At 44.8% G+C, this 22,026-nt stretch overlaps 1 pseudogene; it reads left to right on the forward strand.

The window, feature by feature from the left end:
* Positions 1-450: 450 nt before the first annotated feature.
* LOC121645546 overlaps positions 451-22,026 on the forward strand; it is a 30,990-nt pseudogene continuing 9,414 nt past the window's right edge.

The raw sequence follows: 22,026 nt of genomic DNA on the forward strand, positions 1-22,026 counted from the left end.
CATTGAAGGGAACATATTCTATGTTCGGGTTGTTTAGTTTGTACTGATGAGAAAACTAGAAAACACAAATGCTATAGAGAGGAAAACTGAAGCACTGCACAACGTAAGCCTACAGGGTGAAACAGTCACAGTTTTATCAAATATAGTTTAAAGTACAATATGTATATACTATTACACCTCATATACTCATTACAAATGTGCAGGGCTGCAGCAATAGTGTCTGAGGTGGACCTGTTGGACCTGTAGTCATACTGCAGGGGGTCCAGTGTGTCTGGTAGGCAGCTCTGAATGTGGGTCAGCACCACTCTCTCCAAGCACTTCATAATGATCGGAGTGAGGACTACTGGCCTGTAGTCATTCAGGCAGCTAGGGGCTCTTTTTGGGGAGGGGAACAATGGTAGTGGTCTTAAAGCAAGATGAACAGTTCTCTGGTTGAGGGAGAGGTTGAATATGGAGGTGAGAATGTCTGTCAGCTCGTTGCCACATGCTCTGAGTGTTGCTGTCAAGCAGGTGTAAAATGTGATGAGGTCATCAGCAGCTCTTATTACAGAATAAAGTGAACATGCATCACAACAAGAAGGTGCAATATAAATTGTTTACAAGAAAAGAAGTCTAAGAAAAACAAAAAAATATTTAGCATTATAAATATTAAAAAAAGTATATGAATATACTATGTATATATATATATATATATATATATATATATATATATAATATATGCGTATATATATAATTGACAGTGCAAGAAAAACAACCTCACAGGCTATATACATATTTACATGGTGGGATGTGAAGAATATGATGATATTGATACTGTGGGGTATTGCACAGTAAAATATAAATAAATATTGCACAGTATTATGATTATACAGATAAGTTGTACAGTCTGACAGCAGTGGGAATGAAGGACCTGCGGTAGCTCCTTCCTACACTGAGGGTGTCTCAGTCTGCTGCTGAAGGAGCTGCTCAGCCCCTCCACAGTCTGGTGCAGCGGGTGAGAGGTGTTGTCCATGATGGATGTGAGCTTGGCTAACATCCTCCTCTCACCCACCTCCTCCACAGAGTCCAGCGGGCAGCCCAGGACAGAGCTGGCCCTCCTGACCAGCTTGTTCAGTCTCTTCCTGTCCCGGTCAGTGCTGCTCACTCCCCAGCAGACAACAGCGTAGAGGACAGCAGAGGCTACCACAGAGTCATAAAATGTCCTAATGTCAGGTGGGAGGTCAAGGCGACGGGTATGTAATGGTTTGGCTTCTTCGCGTGTGATATTAGGAACCAGAACCACACTGGAGGTCTTCCACAGGACAGGGACCTTCTCCAGGCTGAGGCTCAGGTTAAAGATGTACCTGAGCACCTCACAGAGCTGGTCTGCACAGGTCCTGAGCAGCCTGGGGCTGATGCCATCTGGTCCTGCAGCTTTCCTGTTCTTCAGCCACCTCAGTTCTCTCCTCACCTGGGCCGATGTAAGGGAGAGGGGGGAGGTGGAGGGCAGTGGGGGGCTGGTGGTGGAGTCCATTGGTGTGGAGTGGAGATGGGGGGTAGGTGAAAGTGAAGGTGAAGATGAAGGTGGTCGGGGGAAGGGGATGGTAGACGCTGGGCTGGGGATGTGTGAAGAGGAGGGAGGGGGGGGCAGAGGGAATGGGGTTAGAGTCAAATCTGTTAAAAACAGATTTAAATCATTGGCCCAGCGCTGGTCTCCATCAGCTGTCCCTCTGGCACCACTCTGTCCAAATCCAGAGATCTCTTTCAGCCCTCTCCACACGTCCCGCGTGTTATTCTGCTCCAGCCGCTCCTCCAGCTTCTTCCTGTAGCTGTCCTTGGCCCGCCTGATCTTGTACTGGAGTTCATGCTGAACTCTCCTCTGCTCCTCTCTGTCCCCTGAAATGAAAACCCTCTTCTTCTGGTTCAGCAGGACTTTAGGCTCAGGGGTCACCCAGGGTTTGTTGTTGGAGAAACACCCCACCCTCCGGGTTGGCACAGTGTTCTCCACACAGAAGTTGATGTAGTCCGTGATGCAGTGGGTCAGGCCATCAATGTCCTCTCCATGAGAGCTGCAGAGTGTCTCCCAGTCTGTGGTTTGGAAACAGTCCCTTGTGGAGTAAAGGGACTTTAAGAACAAGGGTGTGTCATCATTTGAACGTTAAATGCAGCTGTTTACAAGTAAATTCCAGAAGCATTGCTAACACGTGTGTAATAGTGGTGCACTGGTAAGCTAAGCTAGTTCACAGAATCTTGCTCTCTGACTTTGCTAAGGTTTTGACATGTTAAAATTGTTTATATGGTTGTATTGATATTGTTGTACACTTGTTTAGATGTGTGTTTCAGGCATGGTCAGCACTCAGTTAACCAAAGGCTAAAGATTAAGGAAGCAGCCATGAAAAGTATTGTGTTAACATGGATTAGGCATAACAAGTGTGATGCTAAAAATATGTTGCTAACTGTGGTTAACATTCACAGATGCAATTTTGATGTAATGGTTGTAGTTTGATGTAATAGAGAATATAATGCTATTACTTTTTTTTCAACCTTTATTTAACCAGATAGAAAAAACCCGTTGAGATCATGATCTCTTTCACAAGGGTGACCTGGCCAAGAGGTCTGCAGCACATCATAAACAGACAAACAAAACAGTATGAGAACCAAAACAAAAAAACAAAACAAGATTAAAACATACAATATCACCAAAGCAATAGCATTTTCAACATAGAGTGTGTGTACTATCCAAGCAATTCAACAACAGACAACGAATTAAGATTTATAACACAGGCACTGTCCAATAGTCTCACTCTGTCTGTCCTTTAATATAGAGCGCAAAGCTCCAAGAGGAATAATTTCAAGAAGTTTCAGTTTGGACTGTAAAGTGTTCCATGCTGTGGGGGCAGCAAAGCTAAATGCTCTTTTTCCAAATTCAGACCTTACGCGTAGAACAGATAAAACAAGTGTAGAACAAGATTGCAAGGCATAGCAGCTGCTTGTTTTTTGCAGTAAAGTGCACAAATAAGGAGGAATCAAGCTTAAGAGAGCCTTATAAATTAGGGTCAGCCAGTGTGCATACCTACGGGCACTCAGAGAAGGCAAGATTGATTTAGCATATAGTTCACAGTGATGGGTGAGATAACTGCAGCCTGTGACAAATCTCAGTGCCGCGTGAAATACAGTGTCCAAGGACTGGAGACATTTGGACAAAGCACTCAAATAAATCAATAAAAAGAGCTATACAATATTTTTTGCTGTCCAGAGCCTCAGTTAAGTCATTTAGGACCTTCAGAGTAGCTGTAACCAGTGCTGTTTTCTAAAACCAGATTGAAATGGAGATAAAATATTATGCGATTCTAAAAATTATTTTAACTGGTCACTGATTATCCTCTCAAACAATTTGGCTAACATACATAATTTGGATATTGGTCTGTAGTTGTTTACATTTGTAGGTTCTCCCCCTTAGGTGGGTAAAAGTGAAGTATCACTGTTTCTTTATTAGTGGTCAAATACTTTATTTTAAATGTAGAAATAATAAATTCTGATGAGAGCTGCCAGTCAAACATGTCTTGTGTCTGCGTCGCTCCACTAACAGATTAAAAATCATCTGTCCACACGCTCCGTGTCACTGGACATGAAATATATTAGTAAATAAAAGATATAAATAATGATGAAAAAATATTTTGACATCTAGAAGTCTCATTTATGGAGTCAAAACATCTGCTTTAATAAAGAAGTATAAGGTTACCATACGTGGGATTAGAGTCTCCAGCATTACTTGTAACAGGGATATGAAATCATTCAGGTTCAGGACCATGGACAGTTCTGTTCAGCACATTGGACAGTTACACAAATGCTGCCATCTGATTGGTTGTCATTCTGTTACACCTATTTGCAGCTGGCCCCGTGGGAGAGTGGGGAATTGAACTGCCAGTCTTCCAATCACTGGATGACCCGCTTTACTGGTGTGGGGAAGGGAGAGCTGGTTGATGTCAAAGGACCTGAGGTTCAGAGATGGAGTGTGAAGTGAAGGAGGCTTGAGTGGTACTATGGAGTAGATGTACATCCATGGTTTGTACAGGTGAGAGACATGGGGACAGAGTTTTAGACATCCATAGCATTTCTTGATAATCCAAATAGGTTAAATCAAGATTTCTGCTCATAATCAGGAAGTGGTGTCAGGAGTTTGAAGATGATGTTGAGACAAAAAAGAATTAAATGTGTTTTTATGAGAAATCCAGAATTTAAACTTATAGATTAGGCCTACTTATGTCTACTTAGGTGGAATGTAACATGGCGCCCGCCGTGGCGAACATGTTTGTTTGCGTCGTCCTGGACCACCGACTTCTTCTTTTTGTGTGTGTTTTTGTGTATACTACACTGCACTGTGTGGTGCAGTGTTTACCTACAACAGACAGCCATTCTGGCAACTTTCGCAGCACGGAGTTTAGTGGATTTATACCAACAGATCTGCAACTCATCGTGCGCACTCATGACGACCACCACCACCACCAGGAAAACAGGTGAGCCAGCTGACCCAAGGAGAGCGATTTGGAGATGCTGCTGCAAGAGAGGCAAGAGGGAAGGGCTCGATGCTAGGCTTAAAGCTCTTGCTATCTGACCACCAATACCCAGCCTCTTGCTGGATAATGTGCGGTCTTTGGAAAACAAACTAGACGAGCTACGTGCCAGGATTACAACACAGCGGGAAACAAGAGAATGCTGCGCTCTAATTTTCACTGAAACCTGGCTCTCAGATAACACCCCAGATTCTGCCGTTCAACTACAGACGCTCCATTCATAGAGGCGATCGGACAGCAGCCTCGGGCAAGGCAAAGAGGGGAGATGTGTACGTGTTTATCAACAACGCTTAGTGTGAAGACGTACGGACTGTTCATCAGCACTGTTTGCCCGATGTGGAGATTTTACCGCTTAAGTGCCGTCCCTTTTATCCACCAGGGGAGTTTACATCTGTGTTTCTGAGCCCTGGACACCAGAGACTGAGGACACACTGCAGGACTGTGTGGATAACATCGTGCCCACCACAAGTCAGGAAGTTCCCCAACCAGAAGCCCTGGATAAACAGTCAGGTATGTCATATGCTGCGTGCTTGCTCCACTGCATTTAAATCTGGCAATGGGACTGAGTACAAAGCTGCAAAGTACGGAGTGAGGAAGGCCTTCAGAGCAGCCAAGAGGCAGTACAGAGAGAAGCTGGATGGCTTCTACTCCACTGCTGAGCCCAGACGCATGTGGCAGGGTCTGCAGAATATCACAGACGACAGGAGCAGCTCCAGTACCATCAGCACCACTGATAGTCTGCTGATGACCTCAACACATTTTACACCCACTGGACAGCAACCCCCCCCCCCCCCCCCCCCCCCCCCCCAGTCATCTCATCAGCCCAGGTAAACAAAACAAAGCTCTGAGGAGGATCAACCCCACAAAGCGGCAGAGCCAGACAACATCCCTAGATGAGCCCTCAGCATGTGCCAACGAGCTGACAGACATGCTCACCTCCATATTCAACCTCTCCCTCAACCAGAGAACTGTTCATCTTGCTTTAAGACCACTACCATTGTTCCCCTCCCCAAAAATAGCCCCTAGCTGCCTGAATGACTACAGGCCAGTAGCCCTCACTCCGATCATTATGAAGTGCTTGGAGAGAGTGGTGCTGACCACCATTCAGAGCTGCCTACCAGACACACTGGACCCCCTGCAGTCTGCCTCCAGGAGAGAGCGCCTCCATCAGGCTGAAGTACGTCACTGAGCTGGCTGTCCAGACTTATGATGGGCTGAGGTTCTGTCTGCCTGCTGTCCTCAATCCTCGCTACCAACCTCAGGGTAGGAGAACCAGTTAATATGTTTTATCTTAGTGCTCACCAAACATGCTCATGTAAAGAGTTTTATTAAAGTTCATCTGGACGTCATTCTGGTGGACGTTGAGACCATTATGCAATTGTGTTTGAAGTAAATATGATGTTTGAAGCCACCACCTTTCAATAAACCAGATGACTCCTAGTTGTCTCCCATGTTGTTTACAGGTAGTGAAGATGTCAGCAGGTGACGTCAGTTCCAGCCTCTCTGGTTCCTTACAGTCTGTCCTTTTCTGCCAGAGTCTCCTCTTCTCGTCCAGTCTTTAAAGTTGAGTCCAGTTGTTCCCTGGAGCCTCTTCAGTACCGTAACACTGATCAGACACAGGCCGTGGTAGGTAGAGTGGTGATGTGTCTGCTGTGTGTGTTTGTTACATAGAAGATAAATAACTTTATGAACTGTGTATTTGTGTTTTTGAACGTCAGGTTAAGTTGGCTGCAGGACACCAGTTTGACAGAGATGTTGAGCTGCTGATTTAATACAAAGATGCCCACCAGCCCACTGCTGTGGTGGAGGCAGGACAGGCCTCTGCAAAGCCTGGTGAGTGTAAGTTAGTCTAGTTATTGGGCCATGTCCACATGGAGATGAGTTTATGTGAATCTGCTAAAGTTTTATATTGTTTAGATGTTTTATCCACATGAAACCAGTGTTTTGGGAGCCTGAAAACTGTAATCTTTAAAACCAGGTTTCAAGGTTAATAAATATGAAAATAACAGCATTTTGTTTACCTGTTTACCACCCATACACATATTTTCCTAAACCAATGGCGCCATAGTCCCAGTTCTCCCTGAACCCATATGCAACACAAACCCTGCCAACAGCTTCAACAACGGTAGAATGCAGTGTTGTGTTTGTGCTGCAGAAGCTACTGAGTATGATGTGGCTTTTACAGCAGACATTTCTTTTTGAAAAAACTTTTTTAATAATTCAGTCAGTTATTTTCTCCTGCAGATCTACCACAGCTCAAATGAATTTTAATCTTTAACTATTGTTACATTCATTAAAATAGATTTGAAAATGTAGATTTGGGGTGATTTTTCCATTCCTCTCATGTTTCAGGTACTCTGATGGGTGATCCAGTGGTGATGGTGAGCCTGTACCCTGAGTTCCCCCAGACTGTGATGTCCTCACTCGCCTCACGTGGGGACTTTGTGTTCTCATTGGATCGTTGGGGAAGTATGGACGATCCCATGAATAACAGCAAGCAGGAAGAAACTTGCATCAGCAGTGCAAGGGTATTCAACAAGTGTAAACTCAGTCATAGAAACACTCATATCTGTCTCAGCAAATTATCATGACTTTTTTCTGTGTCTTCCTTCAGGACACTCTGCTGCTCCTGTTGAAGAGTTTAGCAATGGGCTGCTACTTCAATATCTACAGTTTTGGGTCCAGATTTGAACACAACTTCCCGTAAGTGACTCAGTCCACAAAAATGTGTTTCAGTCATTAATGTCACATGATGATCATTAGATCAGATCAGGTAGTTTGTGTCTCTGAAGGCAGTACGAGTGTAGAGTACAATGAAAAGAGAATGGAGGAGGCTCTGAAGAACGCTGAGATGTAGGCTGATCTGAGAGAAACAGAAATCCTTGAGCCCATCAAACACATTCCCAAGCAGCCCAGACAGGTAATAATGAACGTACATTAATGCTCCAGTCTAACATAGAGGTACTCAGAGTTTGAAAACAGCCAATAACTTTAGTTAACTTTGAACATGCAGCCTCAAAGTTATCCTGATATCCTAATTTCATTCCAAACCAGCACAGCTGTCTCATCTGCAGAAAGAAATCCTGAAGTGATGTTCATGAACGAATCAGTTATTTTAAACATCTTTTATTAAATGAAGGATGAGAACTGAGTCACAGCTGCGAGCTGTTTTTTTTTTTTTAATCTATACATGATTCACGCTGCCTTCACGTCACGGGTCATGTGAGCCATCCTGGGAATCTGATGTCCAACACGCTTCATTCACGTAAACGAATCTATGGACAGAAATTATTGTTCATAAACAAATGCTGTGAGTTCTATCCAAAAGCATGGTGAAATGGGGCCACCTTAAGGAATGGTTACAATGAAAACACGTGCCAAATAAAGTTATTACGTATATTTCAGAATAATTCCCACAGAGTATATATTGTTGGGGTGTGTAAATTTAAATTATTCTGATCCAAGTTACTCCTGATTGAATTCTTTAAAAAAAAGAAAAAAAAAAGAACAAGTCAGTCTTTTGAAAGGCTCTTTGAAAGGAACAGCTCCTTAAGATCCAGCTCCTTTCAAAAATCCATAATTTCCACCTCTAGTGTTTTTTTCTCAGGCACAAGATATGTATAATGACAAACATACCTTTAAAATACAGCAGAAACCTTGAATCAGCATGAATATTTCCTATCCATTAGAAATTCTTTGGCTGTTCTGCTCACACCCAAATTTACACAAACCTTTTTGTGTGAATCTTAAATTTAATTAGTCTCTATTTGTTCTTCATACTTTGCAACACGTGTTACTCAAACAGCAGTGTTACACACCTCTCATGTGATTTTCCTGAGAGTTTTCAGCTCATGTGAGGGTGTGATGTTGTTTCTCTTCCCTTGTTTGTCTTCACTGATGGAGAGGTGGGGAACACCAAAGAAGCTACTGATCTGGTGAAGAAGAATGCAGGTTCACACAGGTGAGACTACAACAACAAGAAGGAGCCAGTCCTGCTCTTATCAATGGGTTGGCCAAGGAGGGAGGAGGTCATGCTCAGTTCATCACAGGGACTGACAGGATGCAGCTAAATGTTAGTAAAATAGACTGCAGCCACATAATTTTACTGGAAAGAAAATGTTATAAGAAATATAAGTAAAGCACTTGTTAACCATCAGGTGATGCAGTCGCTGCAGTTTGCACTGCAGCCAGCTGTGGAGGACATCTCAGTAACATGGGATTTACCAAAGGGAGTGTCAGCCACCGTCCTCTCTCCACCAATCACAGCAATTTTCCAGAGGCAGAGGTCACTGATTTATGCCCAGCTCACTGGACAGGTAGAAACACCACCACGAGTCTTGTTTAAATGGTTTTACTGGCCAAGTTTACACAAACAAAAAAACAAACACATGTATCTTTATGTAAATGTGGGGTGGCAGTAGCTCTGGTGGTAGAGCGGCTCGTTTCATAGGTTGGGGGTTAGAATCTCGCTCACCCAGTCAATCTATTGTTTTCTTGGGCAACACACTTCATCCTACTTGCCTCCAGTGTTGACATCACTGTATGAATCAGTGTTTGAATGTGTGTGAATGTTCGGTGGTCAGAGAAACACTGTTTGTGCAGACGGGTTCAAACACGCCGTCAGTCTGCACCAGGGCAGCTGTGGCTACACACACAGCTTACCATCAGCAGGTGTGAATGAATCATGGATACAATGTAAAGTGGCTTGAAAAAGCGCTATAAAAATCGAATCCATTATTATTAAAGAGATGTGTGTATTATTTTAAGCCTGTAATGATTTCTCAGCGTTTAGAGGCAGCAGAGGGGTGATGGTGAAGTTCAGCCTCGCAGGTCATCCCTCTCAGAACCAGCTGCACTTCCATCTCAAACCAGCAGAGGACACTGGGTAAAGCAATGAGATGATTTTGGTTCTATGTTGGGCATGAAATTAGTCATTGTGAGCATGTAGTTTATGACCTTTAAATGCACCATTTTTGTTCTCTTCTTCTTCTGCCTCCTTCAGATGAACAATCCACAGGTTGGCTGCTCGCACTCTGATTTGCTCCCAGGAGTTGGAGGACAGATCTGACAGAGGACAGCAAGATGAAGGAGTGAAGAAGAAGCTGGTGGAGCTCAGTGTCCAATCAGGAGTCAGCAGTTCTTTTACTGCCTTCATTGGCAGTGGCGAGTCGATTCAAGGACCTCTGACATGCAAAAATATTCCAACACCAAGTACATCTGTTTGTTTCTCCAAAGACTAAATTAGTGAGGAAGAGTCGGTTAGTTATTCCAGAAGCTCTGAGGCCGGATATACTGAGTAGGATACATGAAGGACATCTCGGGATGGAGAAATGAAAAAGGAGAGCGAGAGAGTCAGTGTATTGGCCGGGACTATACAAAGACATTGAGACACTGGTGAGTGCATGTGAAACATAGAAACATAGAAGTAAACAGAGCAAAGAACCGATGTTGATATCTGAAGTGCCTGTTTCTCCTTGGTACAAAGTGGTCTGGACTATTTTTCAAATTTTCCAGAACTGGCCTTACTCATTAATACATCATCAACATGTGTGAATACCTATGCTAAATCCATATTTGCTAGACATGGTATCCCACACATTGTTGGACTGATAATGGACCATGTTTCAGTAGCAGTGAACGGGCAAAGTTTGCAGAAAGATATGAGTTCCGTCATGTTACTTCCAGTCCCCATTATGCTCAGTCAAATGGACAAGCAGAAAAGGGAGTCCACATCCTTAAACAAATGCTAAGTAAAGCAGCAGACAGGAACTCTGATCCGTACCTGGCACTACTGAGTTACCGTGCTACACCACTTCACTGGGGCTGCCACTTCAGTGTCACCAGCTGAACTTCTGATGGGTAGGGCATTACGCACAACACTTCCTAGATACTCGGCACCACACAGGAGGGAAACGAGCAAAACAGACTGAGGAAACAGAAACAGAGTCAAAAGATTCTATGATGTTTCAGCCAGACCACTTCCTCCTCTGGCTAGTAATGACTGTGTGAGGATTGAGGATGCAGATGGGTGGAACACAAAAGGAACTGTGTTGCAGGAAGTTGCTCCAAGATCATTCACAGTGCAAACTAAGGATGGACAGCTTCTTCGACGTAATCATCAGTCTTCTCAAGATGCCACCAGCATCTAGTGAGTCCAAAGATGCTCAACAGGAAATTCCTGAGACCACAGTGCTTATGGGTTGCAATGGAAACATGCCACCAGACAAACCTGAGTTGAGAAGGTCACAAAGGGTAATAAGAAAGCCGGACAGACTGAATTTGTAAAGTGTTTATTTTAAAAGAGAGAAAAAAAAAGAAAAATGTTTAGAAAAAAAAAAAAACCTTTCTGTAACTGTTAATGTTGTGGACTGAATGTTGGTTACTGATGACAGTTTTCTCTTTTAAAAGAAAAAAGGGGGGTGTTGTGATTGATGCTACCGCAAGGGGTCGCTGCCTCCAGATATGGTTACTGAGGGTGGATAGAAGAAGAGGGCCTCAGGTGTATGTAGGCAGTTCGTGATTGTATGTGGAATTGTGTGCATCATGTAATGGTGGTTAGCCTTTGGTAATAAAAGTTCAGAGTAACTACAGCCAGCCTCGACCATCCATTCAAACACAAACACAACAGAAGAAAAATGAGAAAACAGCTATATAAAAACTCAAAATCAGCCTGTACAAAAAGGAAAACCAAGAATAAGTAAACGAGTGATACTAAAGACTGGCCTACTAATCTTTAATACAAACAGAAAGCGAAGCAGCTCCAACAGCAATGTTTATGCAACACAAAATACTGCATACAATTACAAAACACAAAATTACCTAGCCCAACATATTTTAATTTTAACTAAAAACTAAGTATAAATGCAACAGAAAGAGAAGCCAAAAGGGGCTTTACTTATTACCAAACAGAAAAGAAAACAAAACTATTCACCAGTCAGCAAACAGAGAACACAAAGCCAAACAGTTTCAACACTGTTTGAAAACAATACTCTTACTGAACAAATTACCACCTGCCAAGGCACACAGTCACCAAAGTTTGCAAGCCAAGGGAAAACTGTCTGTGCAAAGTTGCCACTGAGTCCTCAGCTGCAGCTGGTTTATATTTCCCAGAGTGTGGCGACGCATTGACAAAAGCAATTACCCAATCAGATGACAGGAGGCGGAGGTGTGGTGAACACAGCCAATCCTCAGCAGGCAAGAAACAAGGGTCTGGTGATTAGAGCCAATCCCCGGTGGGTGATGGCACACAAGTATTTGAATGCAAAATAAGAATGTCATTAGGCACAAGGACAGGCAGCCGCAACAGAAAAAGAATAACTTGTTTTAAAATGTGTGCTTTGCAGAACATTTACTTATACAAAACATAGCACTTCTTATTTTTTAGGCCAACCTGGTCCTCAGCATTGGGCCAAATTGCCTGAGACTGAGCTTCCAAGATTATAAGCAATGTCTTTTCAAAATAACTGTCTCTAAAACTCTTTAAAGTCAAAAAGCAGGATATGTTTTCTAGTATTAGGCAAATAACGCCAGTCATGCAGAAAAACAGACAGTCAAGCATTAAACTGTCAACGCCCAACAACACTGATGCTCTGTCTTGCATCCTTATATCCTTCAAATCAAGTTAAAGCCAATACCTTGTTGCCAGGACTTCAAATAAATGACCCTTTACTGTAATTTTTACTGGCTCACTCATTCTTTTCTACCACCTGCTGGGGAATGATGTATTGGGGTCTTAGCCTTGAACAGGCCTGGACTGGCTCTTCTGCTAATGCTAATGCTTCTGATTTATATAAATATTTGTATACATATTGTACTTTAAACTATATTTGATAAAACTGTGACTGTTTCACCCTGTAGGCTTACGTTGTGCAGTGCTTCAGTTTTCCTCTCTATAGCATTTGTGTTTTCTAGTTTTCTCATCACTACAAACTAAACAACCCGAACATAGAATATGTTCTCTTCAATGATAAATGTTTGCACAGTAGCGCCTGCATTTGGCCTGGTGCTCTGGTGTGGAGTGTTTTTTTTTTTTAGCTACAGCTTAAAGCAACAAGTGAAGAAATTTCAGGGGTGTTTTTGTACATAAACAAATTATAACATACATTTTTATGCTTTTCTTCTTTTTAATGCTTAAGTGAAAATGTTCTGTGGAAGAGCAGGAAAATAATTTTTTCATGGTGTTATTCAGTATTTTCAGTATAAAGGATGCTTATGTGGAAGGAATTTGACTTATTATGCTCTCTATATAATATTATAATCACAACTATAATTACTTCCTTTACTATATTCATTTATAATTTGTATTTACACTGAATGTTCTACAGAAATGTAGAACTTGTTTTTCCTCTTGCCTCCCCAGAGTCTTGACTTCATGCCAGTCAGGACAACCACTCTCATTACTTGCAAGTAATTCTGTATTCAATACTTCTCCTGTAATAAACCTTATATACTTTTACTCATTCCAGACTCTTGGTAAATTTTTCTACAACATTACTTGGCAGGAATAATATTGTCAGTTTAGAAGTGAACTACTGACTTGTTTTTTACATTGTTTTAAGAGTGGTGAGATAATGTAATTCCTTAGTTTGGAGAGGAAATGTAGTTACAATGCCGTTGTTAGCTTTCTGTGTTATAGATGTTATTTTTGTACATTGAGCAAGTGTCTTTGTGTTTGATGTTTGTGTGGTTGTGAGGTGTTTGTTATGTCTTTTAATTAATGGATGTATATAGTTAATGATTTTGTGGAGAGGAGGAAGAGTAGCTGCTGTGAAATGACAGCAGCTAATGAGGATCTAATAAATAAACAAACAAACTAGTAACCACTTCATTTCTAATCTATTATTATATCTTTTCTAAGGGACTGGTAGTACTGCTGATTTCTTCACTGAGTTTAGGACAAGTTGTCCTTATTGGCCCCGCCTCCCTTTTGATGCCAGTCTTGTCAAAACCTGATCCCAGAACTAAAATAAAGTTGTTTGCTTTTCACTATCTGACAGATGAACGAAGGCATCAAGGATGTCATTTCAGCTTTTTTGACAGTGGTTAGTGTGGGACGCAATTACTGGAAAGGTCCTTCCCACCTGGTTGTGGTCCAATTCTTTCTTTTTATATTCTTGATTAGGGTTCCGTCACCAACTTCAGTGAGATCACTGGTGTCCTGTAAAGGTAGGGAGGCATCTGGTATTCTATTAGCATTAAGGACCTACTTTGTCTTTAACATTTTAATCATGAAATCTACTAAATCTTGTTCACATTGATCTTCTGATGAGAGCATTTCAAACCGAGGTAGCCTATCTTCGTCCATACATGATTTCAAATGGAGTCAGGCCTATTTAGAGTTTGGTGTTACATGCATGTGTAGTTTAAACAAGTCTAAACAAGATATCCAGTTTTTTTTCCGTCTCCTTCATAGTTTTCCTGAGTCTGTTTTTGATTATGACATTGTGTCTCTCAACCAGTACTGCCCTTTGATGCACAGTGATGTTTTAAATCAATTTGCAGTCTTTGGTCTTTTTGTTTTTTGTTTTGTTATGTTTTTTTTTTTGTCTTTTTGTTTTTTTTTAGAAATAACATCATTTCCAAATTGAGTTTTATTATGGCTGTAGATTTTACTTGGGGTGCCATATATTGTGATTATTTCTCTACACAATATCTTTACTACTGTTAGAGCGTCTGGATGGGACACTGGAAAGGTTTCTACCCATGTTGAGTAAGGGTCTATTATGATTAGGCAATATTTCTCAACAGTCTCTTTTCAGTGCTTGGAGATGCTTGCTGCATGTCCTTCAACGTTAGTAGATCAATTGTTGTGTCTGAGAGCAACGAAGGGGTTTGCTTTTGTGCAGCTGCCTTTGCAGCTCTGGCATTTCCTAACGAAATGTAGTCGTTGGTATTTGTATAAGCGGCACATATACAAATAGCAAGTTGTATTGCTTGTCATAGGTTTTCTTTTGCATGAGTTTTGCATTTCAGACTGGTTCTGGTGGAGACACAACAATGTGAGGTTGTACTGGTTTTCCTGGTTGTACTTGAGTTTTGCATTTCAGACTGGCTTGCCTTTGATGTTATCATTCCCCTACAATACTACTGTTGATCAAAAACATGAGTAGTGGGGGAGGTATATTGGCTGTGAGTATAGATAGTCACTGCTTGTTCTTTAGATAATTTACAGGCCTCAGATAAAACTATAATTTCGGAGAGGCTGAGAAGGCGAGACTTGGCAGGATCAACATGGCGCGCTACCGAAAACAAACCGCCCCAAGCTAACAGAGAAAAATTATTAATAATAATAATAATAATAATAATAATAATAATATAAAAAGTGTCGATATTCCAAACCACACCAACCCGGTCACTCTGGACTTCAGCGAAGAAGATCTCACCAGCCCGATGGATTTCATAGAAGAAAGCTTCCAGCGGATCGTAATGGGAAAGTCCAACAACGCTGCGGCATCAGCCTCCAAAACCGGCTCCAGAAGGGTTCGCCCGGCGGATTCCCCTGAAGCGACCAGCCAAGTTTCTCCAACCGGCAGCGATACGACGGATATCTTAATCTCCATTGACTAGAAGCTATCCAGTCTCGATGCCGGGTGTCGTGCCAAGGCAGTTATCCCCGACAGAAATTGTATCCTCTGACGTGGGAGCGTGCACCCCTTCTGTAGCATTTAAACATCTTCGCTATTATGGATCTCAGCACGTAAAAAATAATAATAAAATAAAAAAACAGTGTTCAGGTTCCTTAAATCATTGTTTGATGGTTGTTGTGTCAGCAAGGTTTTACCAAGTTTCTTATAGCGTTTAGCTCAATACTTGTTTCCAATTTTTCATCGGCAGCTACTATTTAGCTTTCTGTCCATCCGTCTATTTTATCCAAAATCGGGTTTCGGGTGGGTCGATATTACTGTAGCTCTATATTTAAAACAATTCAGATCACCCACTGAACAGTAAACTATTACACTACAGCCTAAATTTTTTCCCTCCACAATCACAGTTTCCATAATCACTTAACATCATTATTATGTCACTATGTCCGTCATGAGTGGATTACATATGCTGTAACGAAATTCAGACTCGCTGTAAGAAGTTAAGAAATAAGATAGGACACTATTCAGAAAACCTGCAATGATTGTTACACTTCCTTTGGCTCAGTGACTGATATGAAACATACAGGCATGCAGAACTTTGCAGTATTTATATAGCAAATATATAAATGGCATTTACATAGCAAATAGCCTATTTTTGGATGATACATCTTTTACAAACTTCCTTCAGAGAAATTAATACTTAGTACCAGAAAGCTTTTGCAATTTTAGTATTTTTTAAGGTACCAAGGCAGTTTATTTATATAGCACATTTCATGTACAGGACAATTCAAAGTGCTTTACATAAAACAAAGATATTACAGATATTTAGAATAGTGAAAGGCATCAACACATAATCAACACATAATCACAATAAAATAATAAATTACATTAAAATGATTAAAAGCAAGATAAGTTAAAAAAAAAAAAAAAAAAAGTTACCGTGCAGATTTCATGCATAGGCACATGAAAAAAGAAATGTTTTTAACCTGGATTTAAAAATGTCTACATTTGGGGAAAGTTTAATCTCCACTGGCAGTTTGTTCCATTTGTTTGCAGCATAACAGCTAAATGCTGCTTCTCCATGTTTAGTCTGGACTCTGGCCTTGACTAGTTGACCAGAGTCTTTGGACCTAAGAGCTCTGCTAGGTTTATATTCTCTGAACATATCACAGATGTATTCTGGGCCTAAACCATTCTGGGATTTGTAAACAAGCAGAAGGGTTTTAAAATCTATTCTGTGACTGACTGGAAGCCAGTGTAAAGATTTCAAAACTAGTGTGATGTGTTCAGATCTCTTAGTCCTGGTTAAAACTCTAGCAGCAGCGTTCTGGATGAGCTGCAGATGTTTAATGCTCTTTTTAGGAAGTCCTGTTAAAAGACCATTACAGTAATCCAGCCTACTGGAGATGAATGCATGGATGAGTTTCTCTTGGTCTTTCTGGGAGACTAAACTTTTAATTCTGTTGATGTTTCTGAGCTGGTAAAAAGCTGTCTTAGTGACAGCTTTGATGTGGCTGCTGAAAGTCAGATCTGAGTCTATCAATACTCCCAGGTTACGAACTTGGTTGGTGATTTTAAAAGCCCGAGTCTCCAGGTGTTTGCCAATGCTGTCCCTCTTCTCTTTGCTACCAAACAGAATAATCTCAGTTTTGTCTTCATTTAATTGTAGAAAATTCTCCCTCATCCAGGTGTTTATTTGCTCCAGACACTGACACATTAAGTCTATTGGACTGCAGTCATCTGGTGACAGAGACACATAAAGTTGTGTATCATCTGCATAACTTTGATAACTAATGCTATAGTTCTGTAATATTTGACCCAAAGGGAGCAGATACAAGTTGAACAGAAGAGGTCCCCTGGGGGACTCCACAAGTCATGGCCACTCACTCAGATTCATAGCTGCCGATCGTAACAAAATAACTCCGGCCTTCTAAATAGGATCTGAACCAGTTAAGGACCGCTCCAGAAAGTCCAACCCAGTTTTCCAGCCTGTGCAACAGGATTCTGTGATCTACAGTGTCAAACGCAGCACTGAGATCCAACAGAACCAGGACTGATACTTGACCAGAATCAGTATTCAACCGAATGTCATTTAACACTTTGACCAGAGCTGTTTCAGTGCTGTGATGAGGTCGGAAGCCGGACTGAAATTTATCAAGATTTCCACTTTCATTTAAAAAGTCATGAAGCTGGTGAAATACAACTTTTTCAATAATCTTGGAAATAAAAGAGAGGTTAGAGACGGTCTATAGTTGTTCATTATAGGGGCGTATAGAGTCCTTTTCTTTAGGAGTGGCTTTTTTTTTTTTTTTTTTAACCTGTCTTGTCCAGCATCGTTGCAAACAGAATGATTGTCTGGCTGCTGTCTGGTGCTGGGCAATTTTACTCTATCAAGCAGGGATTTATACTACATGTATAAAGTCCCTCTTGATGACATGAAAAACTTTATTAAATCAGACTCTTAATGCTGGACTCGACCGGAGGGGACAGAGAGAGAGAGAGATAGAAAAGAAAGTAGAGAGAAGAGGGAGGGGAGAGAGAGGGACAGAAAGGGTGTGGGGAGTGCGGGTGGGGACTTAAAACATTATACAGGAAACCATGTAATCCATACTACTTGCAACATATATAGCTAAGATCATCCTGGCCAGTAGGTCATTACACAACTAGTTGATAATAGTAACAATAATAATAATCACAATAATAGTAATAATAATAATAGTAGTAGTAATAATAATAAGAGTAAGAGTAATAATAATAATAATAAGAACAGAAGTAATAAAAAAAAAATAAAAAAAAATATGTATTCAAGAACACGCGCAGAGAAACCTGTGTGGATATGCTGGAGAACTCGGCCACACGGCGACGCAAAGACTGTGTGGAGACGTTCAGGGAGGAGTGACCATGCAGAGTGATCATGCAGATGCCACCTCACTTGAACAGAGGCCAGAGTCAGGCCAGCGGTCCCGAGACCCAGGCCACCAGCCCCCCCGTAGGCTACAGATCCCGACCGGTCCACAGAGACGACCACTCGCCCGCCCAGGAAGGCAGCAGCAGGAGACCCCAGCAGGAGCCGCCCCGCGGACACAGGGCACCGGCCCCGGCGGGCCGAGGCCAGCAGTCCCCGACCCCCCCGGGCACCGGCCGCCCGGGACAGACGGGGCAGAGGGCCCGGGCCCAGGAGCGCAGGGACACCCCCCACCCCCACAGACCAAGGGCCAGCACGCCACCCGGGGGGACCCGGCCCGCCCAGACGGCCACCGCCAGAGGCCAGCCCCACACCCCAGCGCCCAGCCGCACACCCCGAGAACCAGTCCTGCCCCCCCCCCCCCCCCCCAGACCAACACACACAAACACACACACTCTCCTTCCACTCCTCCATTCATCCTCCCACACATACACCATCCAACCCTCACATACTCTGTCCTCCCACACACACACACCATCCTTCCACCATCCATCCTTCCACACACACACCATCCTTCCACCATCCATCCTCCCACACACTCACCATCCTTCCACCATAACCTCTCCCACACCTACCCCATCCTCCCACACACACATCATCCCTCCACCACTCATCCTCCCACACATACACCATCCTCCACCTTCACACCTCCCACACACACACACACACACACCATCCTTCCACTACCCATCCTCCCACACATACATCATTCTCCTACACATACACCATCCTCCCTCTCCTACACCAAACATCCACCTTCACGTACCCCATCCTCCCACACACACACACACCACCCCTCCATCACCCACTCTCCCAAACATACACCACTCCCCCACACACACACCATCCTCCCTCCCATACACCATCCAGCCTCCTGCACACACACCATTCTTCCACCATCCATCCTCCCACACACTCCCCATCCCTGCACCATACATTCTCCCACACATACCCCATCCTCCCCCACATACATCATCCCTCCACCATTCATCCTCCCACACATACACCATCCAACCCTCACATACTCTGTCCTCCCACACACACACACCATCCTTCCACCATCCATCCTTCCACACACACACCATCCTTCCACCATCCATCCTCCCACACACTCACCATCCTTCCACCATAACCTCTCCCACACCTACCCCATCCTCCCACACACACATCATCCCTCCACCACTCATCCTCCCACACATACACCATCCTCCACCTTCACACCTCCCACACACACACACACACACACCATCCTTCCACTACCCATCCTCCCACACATACATCATTCTCCTACACATACACCATCCTCCCTCTCCTACACCAAACATCCACCTTCACGTACCCCATCCTCCCACACACACACACACCACCCCTCCATCACCCACTCTCCCAAACATACACCACTCCCCCACACACACACCATCCTCCCTCCCATACACCATCCAGCCTCCTGCACACACACCATTCTTCCACCATCCATCCTCCCACACACTCCCCATCCCTGCACCATACATTCTCCCACACATACCCCATCCTCCCCCACATACATCATCCCTCCACCATTCATCCTCCCACACCCACACCACCCCCCCCTCCCACACACCACACATCCACCTCCACACACCCCACCCTCCCACACACACACACCATCCCTCCACCACCCATCCCCCCACACACACACCACTCTCCCACCCATACACCACCCCCCCCCCCCCCACATACACACACACACACACAAACACCATCCCCCCACCACCATCCTCCCGCCACCCCACGCCGCGGGGGGACAGCCCCAGCCAGGAGGCGAGGAGACACGAGCCAGGCCCCCACCCCCCCCCACCCCGCCCCAGTCCCCCACTCCCCACCCCCAAAACAGCACCTTCCCCCCAGGGCCAGCAGCCAAACCCCCCGGGACAGCCCGCCCACGCCCCGGGCCAACGCGACAGGCCACCCGGCCCGCCCCGCCCCCGGGCCATCCATGGAGACAGGGGCGCTTGAAGACCCCATCCCCCCTCCCCCCCCCCACTAGTGAGGGAATATATTATGTGCTGTTTGCAATTTAAAAAAAAAGAGGGTTAAAATTGGGGGGCAGTAACTGCATTGAGGAGGGGGTGGGGCCACCTGAGCAGTCCCACCCACCTGACCTCGCATGTTCCACCCCCCAAAACGTGTTTGTATGTTGCAAATGTTATTTGTGCTCAGTGACTAAGTGGAATTAAAAGCTGGGAGGCATGCTGCCGCTCGGCGAAGCAACGGGGCCACTATGATGACCCCCCTGCCCCGCCCAGCGCAACAAGCACACCCCCCACGGCCCTACCTGTGTATGTAGTGAAGAGTGGGGAGGGGAGGGGTCAGGAGATGTAGGTCCAGAGGGGGGTAAGCCTCCCCCCTGGAAGACGACCCGCCAGTGGCTTAGGGCGCCCCCGTCCCCCGCCGGCCCCGAAGGGCGTCACAGGCCCAGAGCAGGCACCCCAACCCAGACACGCCACGAACCCCCCCAGGGGCCAGCCACCAGCCCAAGGGGCCACTTTCCTCTTTCTGAGTGGGAGGGGGGCGAGGCGAAGGAAGGGAACCCCAGGCCCCCGCCCCCAACACCCAGCCAGGGCGCCCCCCAGAGGACACGTCCTAACCCCTTGCAAACGCACACACTCTTTTTTTTTTTTTTTTTCTCCCCAGCCACTCACACACACTCTCACACACCTCTATATACCAACACCTCAATACGTGCACATACCTCCACACACACACGTCACGCACATACCTATAAACACACACACCGGTGCCCACATACACACACACTCTCATACCCCTCCATACACATACACCACTACACACACACTCACATACATACCTGCATATACACACAAGCACTTCCATACATACTCACGCCTCCACCCACTCCTTCACTCCTCCACACACACCTCGACCTCCACGTGCACACACTCATATATACATACCTTCACACACACCCACATCCCACATAGACCTCCACACACACACCCGCACACTACTCACACACACACATACACGCACACACCCAGACCTTCATACACACCCACACACACATACAGCACACACGTCCCTCTACACCCACCCACACACCAGCATACCCACAGACACACACACACACACACCCACACACAAACACACCCCCACCTAGGTTCCGGGGCTGCGACCAAGCACCAGGGCACGGACCAACCCCCGGCACGGCACATCCGGACGGGCCCAGCCCCCCCCAGCAGCGGCAGACCCCCCACCCCCAGGAGCGGGGGGAGACCCGACGCCCCAGAGCCCGGGGCCCCCACCCGGCCCACCCCGGGCCCGACCGGCCACCCGGCCAGGGGCCGACGGACACCGACCCAGGCACCCCGGCAGCCACCCCCCACCGCCACGAGGCAGCCCCACCCCGGGGCCCACCCAATGCCGCCCGCCCAGACCGGAACCCCCAGCCGACCCAGCAGCGGAGCAGCCTAGATCCCCACCCAGGAGACAACCGGAGACCTGAAGTCACCAGGGACCCCCCACCCACATCCGCCCCTATCCCAGCGAAGCCGCAATCCTCCACCTACATTAAGTGATGTAGCCAGTCACAGGGGACCAGAGGGAATGAAAGTCAACTGACTGGTTCCTGGAGGAGGCAGACATTGTCTCAATGCTGATGTGATCTAACAGGAGATTTCTAAACTGCTGGATAGACAAATTGTTCTTATCTTTCCAGTTCACAAGAATAGTTTTCTTTGCGATGCATAAGACTGCGAGGACCAAGTTTATGGAGTGTATTCCTATGTTGGTGTCACCCAGGTCGCCCAGTAGGCAAAGTGTGGGGTTTGCAGGAAAACTAGTTTTAAACCATTTTGAGAGATCTTCACACACCTTAATCCAGAACCTTTGGACAGGTGTGCAGGACCACAGCGCATGGATGTAGCTA

This window comes from Melanotaenia boesemani, chromosome 9 (assembly GCF_017639745.1).
Source record: "Melanotaenia boesemani isolate fMelBoe1 chromosome 9, fMelBoe1.pri, whole genome shotgun sequence".
Classification (NCBI taxonomy): Eukaryota; Metazoa; Chordata; class Actinopteri; order Atheriniformes; family Melanotaeniidae; genus Melanotaenia; species Melanotaenia boesemani.